The sequence below is a fragment of the Sminthopsis crassicaudata genome, chromosome 1, assembly GCF_048593235.1.
Source record: "Sminthopsis crassicaudata isolate SCR6 chromosome 1, ASM4859323v1, whole genome shotgun sequence".
Lineage (NCBI taxonomy): Eukaryota > Metazoa > Chordata > Mammalia > Dasyuromorphia > Dasyuridae > Sminthopsis > Sminthopsis crassicaudata.
In genome coordinates, this window is record NC_133617.1 from 159,014,434 (window position 1) to 159,023,857 (window position 9,424).

Here is a 9,424-nt window from a genome sequence, read left to right on the forward strand (position 1 = left end):
AATGCTATTTCCTTTTTTTTTTTTAATTATAACTTTTTATTGACAGTACATATGCATGGGTAATTTTTTACAACATTTTACAGCGTTATCCCTTGCACTCACTTCCGTTCCTATTTTACCCTTCCCTCCCTCCACCCCTCCCCTAGATGACAGGCAGTATTATACATTTTAAATATGTCATAGTATAACCTAGATACAATATACGTGTGCAGAGCCGTACAGTTCTCTTGCTGCAGGGAAAGAATTGGGTTTAGAAGGTAAAAATAACCTGGGAAGAAAAACAAAAATGCAAACAGTGAGAGCATGTAGTGCATTCCACATCTAAGGTTCATATTTATGGCAAGGTCCAGGAGTAGCTGTCCCTCCAAATAAAGTATTGTCCAGCCCTGTATCTAACAGTGCTTGGCTTTCTTCACAATGCTGCCCTCAGCTGAGATGACGGCAGTTTTGGAGCCACTAGCACTGCTTGTCACTGTGACAATGGCTGGCAAGGGAGTTGTTGGGGAAAGGATGGTTGGCTGGGCTGCCCTGGTCCCTGGGATAGCACAGTCCCACTTACCTTTTCTCTTCTGAGCAGCTGGAGCTCCGGTGCTGGCTGTGACCTCACCGACGCCTCTCTCAACCTCAAATCTCCTTCTCTCCTTTGTGGCTTTTAACAATTTGTCCATCTCAATGTTCTGCGCTTTAGCTAGTGCCTCATAGTAGGAATGCTCAGACCATCCAGAGGGATCAAAGATATCCTTGGGATAATTGGTGCCAAATTCATCAATCGCACAGTAGTTGATAAGCTTCTCATAGATCCGGGGATTCCGAAATTCTTTCTTCCTCTGAATGATGTAATTCAGGTCCATCTTTTCCTTTATTTTCAGCTCATATAGTTTTTCTATCTTGTCCTGGAGGTGACGTGAGCACTTGCCAGGTGGCTCTGGGGGGATGTTAATCTCATCTGGAGACAAGTTCCTGACGCTGTCCAGGAGAGAGGCAAGCAGCTCCTGAGGATCTCTCTTTTCCAGGTCTGAAAACTCCTTTGGAGCATCAGCCTGCGTCTTTTTGGTCTTCGAATCGGTACCTTCTGAGTGTCCGATGTGCTCTTCATCCCCTTCTCGGTAACCATCTTGATCTCGCTCAAGTGGAGTAAAATCATGTCGGTAGGCTTCACACACCAAGCCTCCTTTTTTCTCCGCTCCTGTCACGCTTCCAGCCGCTTCCACTCCAGCCTCGCTGTCTGACTCGGGCTCCGAATCCTCCGAGTAATCCACCAGCGAAGGCAGAACGTTCTTCTTGCCAGACATCTTCCTTCCTTCTTTACGCCCTCGAGCCCGTGCTTTCCGAAGGACGCTGGGGCCTTGCTCACTACTGAAGGAGTGTGAGTCTCTGGCAGGGAGGTAGCCGTCACCCTCGCTGACTTACTTTCTGCCTTCCTCCCAGTGCCTGGGCTCCTAAAGGACGCTGGGACGCCCCTTCCTTCTGCTCCCTGCCCCCGCCCTATGGTCAAATTAGATACCCTCGATTCCTTGCTTCCTGCCTCACTGATTTTTTTTTTTTTTTTTTTGAGTCCCTCTTCCCAGCCTTGCTACTTCTTTGTTCTTTAAAAGCTTTTTTTTAAAGGCTCCTTATTCTCTGAATGAAACAGAGAAAGTGAGATCACTAAAGGCTAGATGATCTTCAGACTAGGAAACATCCACCTTTCTGCTGCTCTTTGGAGGCCACAGGCCTGCCTTAGCTGCTGGAAAGCCCTACTTGGTCTCTTCTGAAGGGGACTGGAGGCCTTCCCCTTAGCTTGTTACTCTGGGCCTTGGCTGCTGCACAGCCTCTTGGAGATGGACCTCTTCCTTCAAGTCACTTCCCTTTCATAGGTACCTGGCAAACTTCACAAAGCCCATCAGGCTCTTTCACCCAGAGAGGCCAGGTTAGGATGTGGAGAAACTTCCCAGCACTTGGTATTAATACCTCCCCTTGTGAGTTAACAAGTTTAAAGGAGGCAATTTTAATTCAACTTTCTTTCTGTTTCTTGATTGTGAGTTTACACCTTTGGAGGTGGATTAAAAAAAGTGTTTTCCTCTTTGGGTAGAGTTTTACAACAACTTTAAGGAAAGAAGTTAAATTAATGCTACTTGGGGAAAAGGCTTTATTTATTTATTTATTTTTGGTTTGTTTATATGTTTGGTTTTTTTTTTTGAGTGGGAAGGATACACTCCATGGCATTCCAAAGATAGCTTGTAGATGAGTTTAATTTACATCTTGGGGATCATCTTCCCTTCTCAATTTCCCCCCCCCCACCCCAGTGTATCTCACACCAGGACAAAGTATTTGAAACTCCAAAACCTATGTGGGTTCTTTTGAATTTTTGTTTTTTAAGAAAATTTGGTCCAGGCTTTCCTATCATAACTTCAAATACTATCACTTTAGGATTTCACTAATTTCATTTCAAAATGTATTTTACCATTGTAAAATCTAGTCTTATAAGTAATGTGGGTGAAAATTGTGAAATACAGCTGTCTTGACCTGTACATTATTAGGTGTTAACTCTCCAGATTCTAAAAGGAAAGAAATGAAGGTGAGTAGGACTTTTAATTTGTAAAACCTGTTTCTATTAAGTAGGCAGTCATGCCTAATTTTGGTAAAATGTTAACACACTTGGGAATAAAAATATGCCTTCCAAAAATGACTGGAGTCTTCAGGGGATTGTATTTTAGGTAGTCTCATTTACATAAAGCAAGTGCTAAAGCTCCATCCCAAAGGGAACTTGTTCTTTTTGTTGAGAGAGGAACTTCTTATTCGATTCAGTTCCAAAAGTGTAAAGTCATAATCAAAAGAAAAATATCTCTCCCCTTAAAATTACCCCTTTTCAGGATCTCACCCTGCTTTTTCATTTACCCTCATCTATCAAATTTTGGTCAAATCCTAAAAGAGAAATCACAGCCCCAAAAAGCATGTAGAAATCCAAGTTGAAATGTAAAAACTCTGTTGGAAAATGTGCTCCCCAGAACTACATAGGGTGCTCTGGTTCTGATCATAATGACTGTAGTGTGTCATCCAATGGACAGGCCTATAAATACTTCAAGATAAGTGGGAGAGTGATCCTAAAGGTTGTTAGAAAAGGCCTTCCATACAAGAGCTCAAATGAATTGAGATTAATAGATTTTCTGGGGGTAATTCTGATTCTAAGAAGCCCGACTGGGAGATTTTTAATCCAATCTTTTTGAGTCTCAAGACTTAATTTAGTGAGGACTTGCTTAAGAGTGTGGTTCATTTTCTCCACCTTCCCCGAGGCTTGGGGTCTCCAGGCTGAGTGAAGGTGATAAGTAATTTTAAGAGCTTTTGCTACAATTTGTGTCACCTGAGAAATAAAGGCAGGCCCGTTATCACTCTATAACATGGCAGGTAAACCAAAGCGAGGTATAATTGCGTGTAACAGGCATTTGGATACCTCGTGGGCTTTCTCAGTCCTGCAAGGAAATGCTTCTACCTAGTTAGTAAATGTGTCCACTAACACTAGAAGCAACTTGAAACCTCTGCAGGGAGGATATGCGTGAAATCTATTTGCCAGTCCTCGCCAGGCTAAGTGCCTCTCTTCTGAATTGGCCTCAGGAGAGGTGGGGGTTTAACAGCTCCCTCAGGATTCACCTGGACACAAATTGGACCGGCCTGGCAGACCTGCCTGATCGGTTCCCCCAGCTTATGGCCAGTGAAAACGCGTTCAACTAAGGAGTGGAGGGCATTCCTCCCCAGATGCATAGCCTGGTGCAGACCAGAGATCAGTTTCCACTGATTTGCCTCTGGAACTAAGAAGTGGTCTGAGAGAGTCTGGTACCAACCAGAGGGAGAAAGACTGTACCCCTTTTGTTCTGCCAGAGCTTTCTCCTGTGTGCTATAGGAAGGAGTAAAAGACTCAGCTGGGGAATTAAAGGTGTCAATAGAGGGGTAAGGGCAGCTGTTTTAGCAGCTGCATCTGCCAGCCTATTTCCCTTAGCCTGAAGTGACTCTCTCTTCTGGTGCCCTCTGCACAATATAACTGAGACCTCCTTGGGTTCGTGGACAGCTTGTAATAGATGTAGAATTTCTCCCGAGTGTTTAATGGGAGAATTCCTTGCTGTTAACAAGCTCCTTTCTTTCCAAATAGCTCCATGAGCATGCAAAAGATGAAAAGCAGCTTTGGAATCAGTATAAATATTGACTCTCATCCCTTTCCCCAGTTCTAAAGCCCTGGTCAATGCTATAAGTTCGGATTTCTGTGAGGAGGTGCCAGGAGGCAATGGCTTAGCTTCCAGGGTGCTATAAAGAGATACCACTGCATAACCCACCTTTCTCTCCCCATCCTTGAGGAAGCTAGACCCGTCCATGAACCATTCAGCGTCTGGGTTCTCAAGAGGAATTTCCTTCAAGTCAGCTCTGCTAGAGTATACAGAGTCTATCATGTCCTCGCAATTATGGACAATCTATCCAGACTGAGAGACGTCAGGGAGGAGGGTGGCAGGATTTAGCGTGTGGCAAATTCTGAGAGTTAGGTCAGGAGTATCTAGTAAGAGAGCCTGGTATTTAGTAAGTCTCCCACTTGAGAGCCACTGATGGCCTTTGGATTCTAGAATGCTTTGGACCCTGTGGGGGGTTAAAACCTGTAATGGCGACCCCAAGGTCAGTTTGGAGGCTTCCTTTATTAAGAGGGCGGTTGCAGCTACCGCTCTAAGGCAGGAAGGCCATCCTAGAGAAACTGAGTCCAGCTTCTTTGAAAAATAGGCCACTGGCCTGGGATCTGATCCCAGAGACTGAGTAAGGACTCCCAAAGCCTGCCCGCGCCTTTCATCTACATACAGAGTGAAAGGTTTCTGTAAGTCAGGCAGGGCGAGAGCAGGGGCAGAGGTTAACTTAGCCTTCAAGGTTTTAAAAGCATTGGCCTGCTCAGGTCCCATTCGAGAGGAAGGTTATCGGGACCTTGAATAGAATCATAGAGGGGCTTAGCAATAATCCCAAAGTTTGGAATCCAGATCCTGTAGAAGCCTGCCATACCTAAGAGGTTTCTCAGCTGTTTCTTAGAAATAGGAGGGGGGATACTTAAGACAGCCTGTTTCCTCTCCTCAGTTAGAGAGCCAGAGGTGGGGGTGAGATTGCCTGACAATCTGTCAAATACTTGGGTCACAATGTGGGCCTTGGATAGAGAGACCCTGTAACCTCTTGAGGCTAAGAAATTCAAGGTTTTTACAGTCACTGCCAGAGACTTCTCCCTAGTAGGACTGCAGAGCAAGATATCATCCACATATTGAATAAGGCTGCTGCCGGGCAGCTCAAGATCTCTTAAATCTTTAGCTAAGGCTTGCCGGAATAGATGTGGACTGTCTCTAAAACCTTGAGGGAGGACCACCCAGGTTAATTGACCAGGAAGTCCACCTGGCTTTGCCCATTCAAAGGCAAAGAGAAATTGGCAGTCCCCATGCAGAGGAATACAAAAGAAAGCATCTTTTAGGTCTAGGGTAGTAAACCATTGAGTATTTCCTGGGATCTGGGTAAGTATAGTATAGGGATTAGGTACTATGGTATGGATTGGGATAACTGCTTCATTAATTGCCCTTAAATCTTGTACCATAAAATAATCCCCATTCACTTTCTTAACAGGAAGGATAGGAGTATTACAGGGAGATTGGCAGGAGATCAGAAGTTTAAACTTAAGGAACTTCTCAAAGGCTGTAACCGGATCCTGTCCTCCTGCTTAATTGGATACTGCCGTCTATGTGGGAACACAGTAGGATCCCGTAGCTTAAGGAGGGCTGGTGTAGCATGCATCGCCCTTCCAGGAATACCCTGATCCCAGACGGAAGAGTCTATGTCCTCCCAGATTTCATAAGGAACATGGGAAGGTCTCAGAAGGAGCACAAATATATCGCTTGGAGATTTGAGCAGAGAGAATTGGGTTCCCAGCTTCTCCATTAAATCCTGACTCAATAGAGGAGTGGGACAGGAAGGAATAATTAAAAAGGAGTGTGGAAACAGCAAATCTCTACAAGGTAGAGGGAAAGTTTCCAAGCAGCTCTGGAGGTTCCCTTCAATCCCCATTACTTTACGGGGGGAGAGGCGCATTGGACCAGAGTGGGATAATAGAACTGAAAAACAGGCCCCAGTATCAAATAGAAAATTACTGTGCTTACCTGCCACGTCTAGAGTCACCCTGAGTTCCGCTGCGCTGATGGAGAAAGGTGGGGCCTTGCCGAGCCCCAGGCCCCGTCATAAGGAGTCCTGAGAGGACTGGAGGGCGAGCTTTGAGGCAGTTGGCTCTACCCCTCTCTGGGCAGTCCCTTTTCCAGTGTCCTTCCTTGTGGCATGTAGGACAAGGATCTGGAGGCTTTTTCTGGGGGCATGTTCTAGCCCAGTGACCCTGCCTCTTGCATATATAGCATGAACGGGTCTGATCTCTAGAAATGGCGGCCGCTAAAAGCTGAGCCTCTTCTTTATTTCTGGCTCTGGCCCTGTGATTCTTCTCCATTGCTGCTGCTTGGTCCCTATTATTGAACACCCCAAAAGCAACTTCTAATAATTGGGTCATGGGGGTTTGAGGCCCTAGGGCCAATTTTTGTAGCTTCCTTCTGATATCTGGGGCAGACTAGTTAATAAAATGCATGCTAAGAACCGTGACACCCTCCTGAGAAGTGGGGTCCAGATTAGAGTATTTTCTCAGGGCCTCTTCCAATCGACCTTGGAAGAGGGTGGGATTCTCCTCAGCTGTGTGAGTATCCCCCTGAGCTTGTCATAATTGACTTGCTTTTTGATTCCTTTCCTCAAGCCCTCAATGAGGCAGGTTAGTAGGTGGTCTCTCCTCTCTCTGTCCCTGCTCCCCTCCTGATAGTTCCATGAGGGGTCTGATGGAGGTACAGCAACAGCCCCTGCCTGGTACCTAGCAGGGTAGGAGGAAGCCATCTCGTCCCTGAATTCCTGAGCTAAATCCCAGATTCGCCTTTTCTCCTCTATGGTACAGGAAGAGGAGATTATAATATTAATATCTCCCCAGGAAAGATCATATTGGAGGGTGATAGCTTTGAATCCATCAATATATTTAGTAGGATCCTCAGAATATCTGCCCCATTTTTCCTTGATTTGGGAGAGATCCGACATGGAAAAGGGCACTTGTACTCTGAGTACTCCCCCCTGAGGGTCGGCGACTTCCCTCAAGGGGAAGAGATTAGAAGGATTCTCCTGATCCACGCTGTAGCCGAATCAGGCTCCCGAGGAGGAGAAGGGGAATCTACAGCTTCAGCCCGAGGAGGGCCAAGGCCTTGAGACTGGCCGGCCTCAGAGGGAGGCAGAAGGGATTGGGTTGAGGAGAAAGGCAGCCCACTTTGTGTATGAGAAGGACTAAGAAGTGGAGGTTGGGCATTTCCAGAACTCCTCTCTGGTGGAGAGGGGAGTCCTATATCTTTGGACCCTGGGTCCTGTTTTTGATAAGGAGGAGGTTCTGGAGTGTAAGCGTTCTGCTGAGAGCCAGAGGGCGGAGCAGACGCTTCTTGTGCCCTTGAAGGAGTGGAGAAGAGAGGATTGTCTAAAAGGTCAATTTCTTCCTCTTCATTAGATTTGGCAAGTAACGCTTTGCAATGTGGCCTTGGTTCAGCAACCTGCGCTAGAGCCATGAAGGCCTGAACATAAAGGACTTCAAACCACTTCCCTTGTCTCCTGCAATATAAGTCCAACTCCTTAATAATTTTATAATCTGTTGAGCCGAATATGGGCCATCTTTGCTGGCTGCCTAGAAGGTACTTTGTCCAGGTATTTTTGGAAAAATGAATTAGTTTTTTTATTTTGAGATCTCTTATGACAAATTTATCTTTGTTTTTTTAAGAGACACCCTAGAGGTGAGTCTTTAGGAATGGATGAGATAAATTGACCCATTCTTGCCTTAAGCCTCAAAAAATTACGCCAAAGCCTTAAGAACAGTAAAGAACCCCGAATTTTTCCCAATAGCTCCTTCGTTCTCCAAGGCTTCCCTTGAGAGAGAGAAAAATCACAGAAATCCTTATCGCAAGCGTCCCCACGAGTAAGGATTTTGCTCGAGCGGAAATGCCCCGGCAGACAAAGTTGATCCGGATCTTTGGCTGCTCACAGAGGGTTCAGAGAAAGAGGGGGCTTACTTACAGCTGGCTCTGTTGATTCCCCGTACGGGCCACCAGGTTTGTTGGGGATGTGCAGGCTTTTGATGAGACAAGGCATGGGTGAAGTAAAAGAATTTACTAAATTATAAGTAAAAGTAGAAGTAAAAGTTTATTATGAATCATCAAGAGATCTCAAATGGAGCAGAACTCTTGGATAGAATTAGAGTTCTGTCTGTTCTGCCCACCTGTCCATTCTTCCCACCCTTGTATATATGATTTGAGACAATACAGAGCTATTGGGTTTGAATAGGCTTCAGTAAGGCTATAGCAAGTTTGATTAGTGATAGTTCAAATTGTATAGAGCTTAAGTGGAGGTACTTAACGTGAATTCAGTTCTATTGAAAGTTAAGTATGGGTACTTAGCTCTATAGAAAGGTAAATTAGCAGTACTTAACAGAGGTGGGGTTGGGCTGACTTCTAGGTGGGGACAACGTGGAAAGTGACTCTTTTTAGAGTCTCCAGCCTCAGTTTCCCTTGTCAGATTCCCCGTCAGTTTAACTTTACAGATGAGATAGTCATATCAAAAATGAAATATCAAAGATGTGATCTAGAATGCTGAATAGACTGTTACATTAATGGGCTGAACTAGAAGAGAATTTAGCAATTGGATAATGCAATCTCCTAATTTTGTGTTTAAAAAAAAAAAAAAAAAAAAAAGAAATTGTGGATAAGACTGATCATTTGGTCAATATTTTTCTTCAAAGATCTCTTCCTTCCCCTCCCCACATTCCCACTTTTTTCTTTCCTTTCCTTTTTTTCTCCCCTTCTTTCTCCCATTTAAAAAGTACAAGTCTCTGTTCAAGCCAATTACCCAGAAGGAAGCTCTAGTTTATCCTACCCTCATTCCATTTCCTGCCGGTGAATTGGTATTCTCAGTTGACTTTGATTTTTATCTAACAAAAAAAAATTTTTTTACTTTTTTCTTTCTTTGAATAAAAGCATCACATACAAGTAGAATCAAAGACTCCTTCTTTAATGGATAAAGCTCCAAGTTTGTGTCATTCAATAGTACAGTGTTTAGTTTTATTTATTGAGGATGTGCCATTGATATGACTTAGTACAGATGGCTACTAGTTTGGCTATTGCAATGAATTCTCTGGGAAGAAAGCAAAGGTGTAGAATTGCACAGATAATTCCATGGCAAAAACTAAAACCAAAGAAAACATATCTTATGACATGAGCTAACTTGTGAATCTTTAGTCCTGGAATCAGGAGAACCTGAGTTCAAATCTTGCCTCAAACAACTTAGTAGCTGTGTGATCCTTGGCAAGCCACTTAACCCCAACTATCTC

At 44.5% G+C, this 9,424-nt stretch overlaps 1 pseudogene; it reads right to left on the bottom strand.

The window, feature by feature from the left end:
- Positions 1-392: 392 nt before the first annotated feature.
- LOC141549449 (SAP30-binding protein pseudogene) lies at positions 393-1,292 on the bottom strand (annotated as a pseudogene).
- Positions 1,293-9,424: the final 8,132 nt, after the last annotated feature.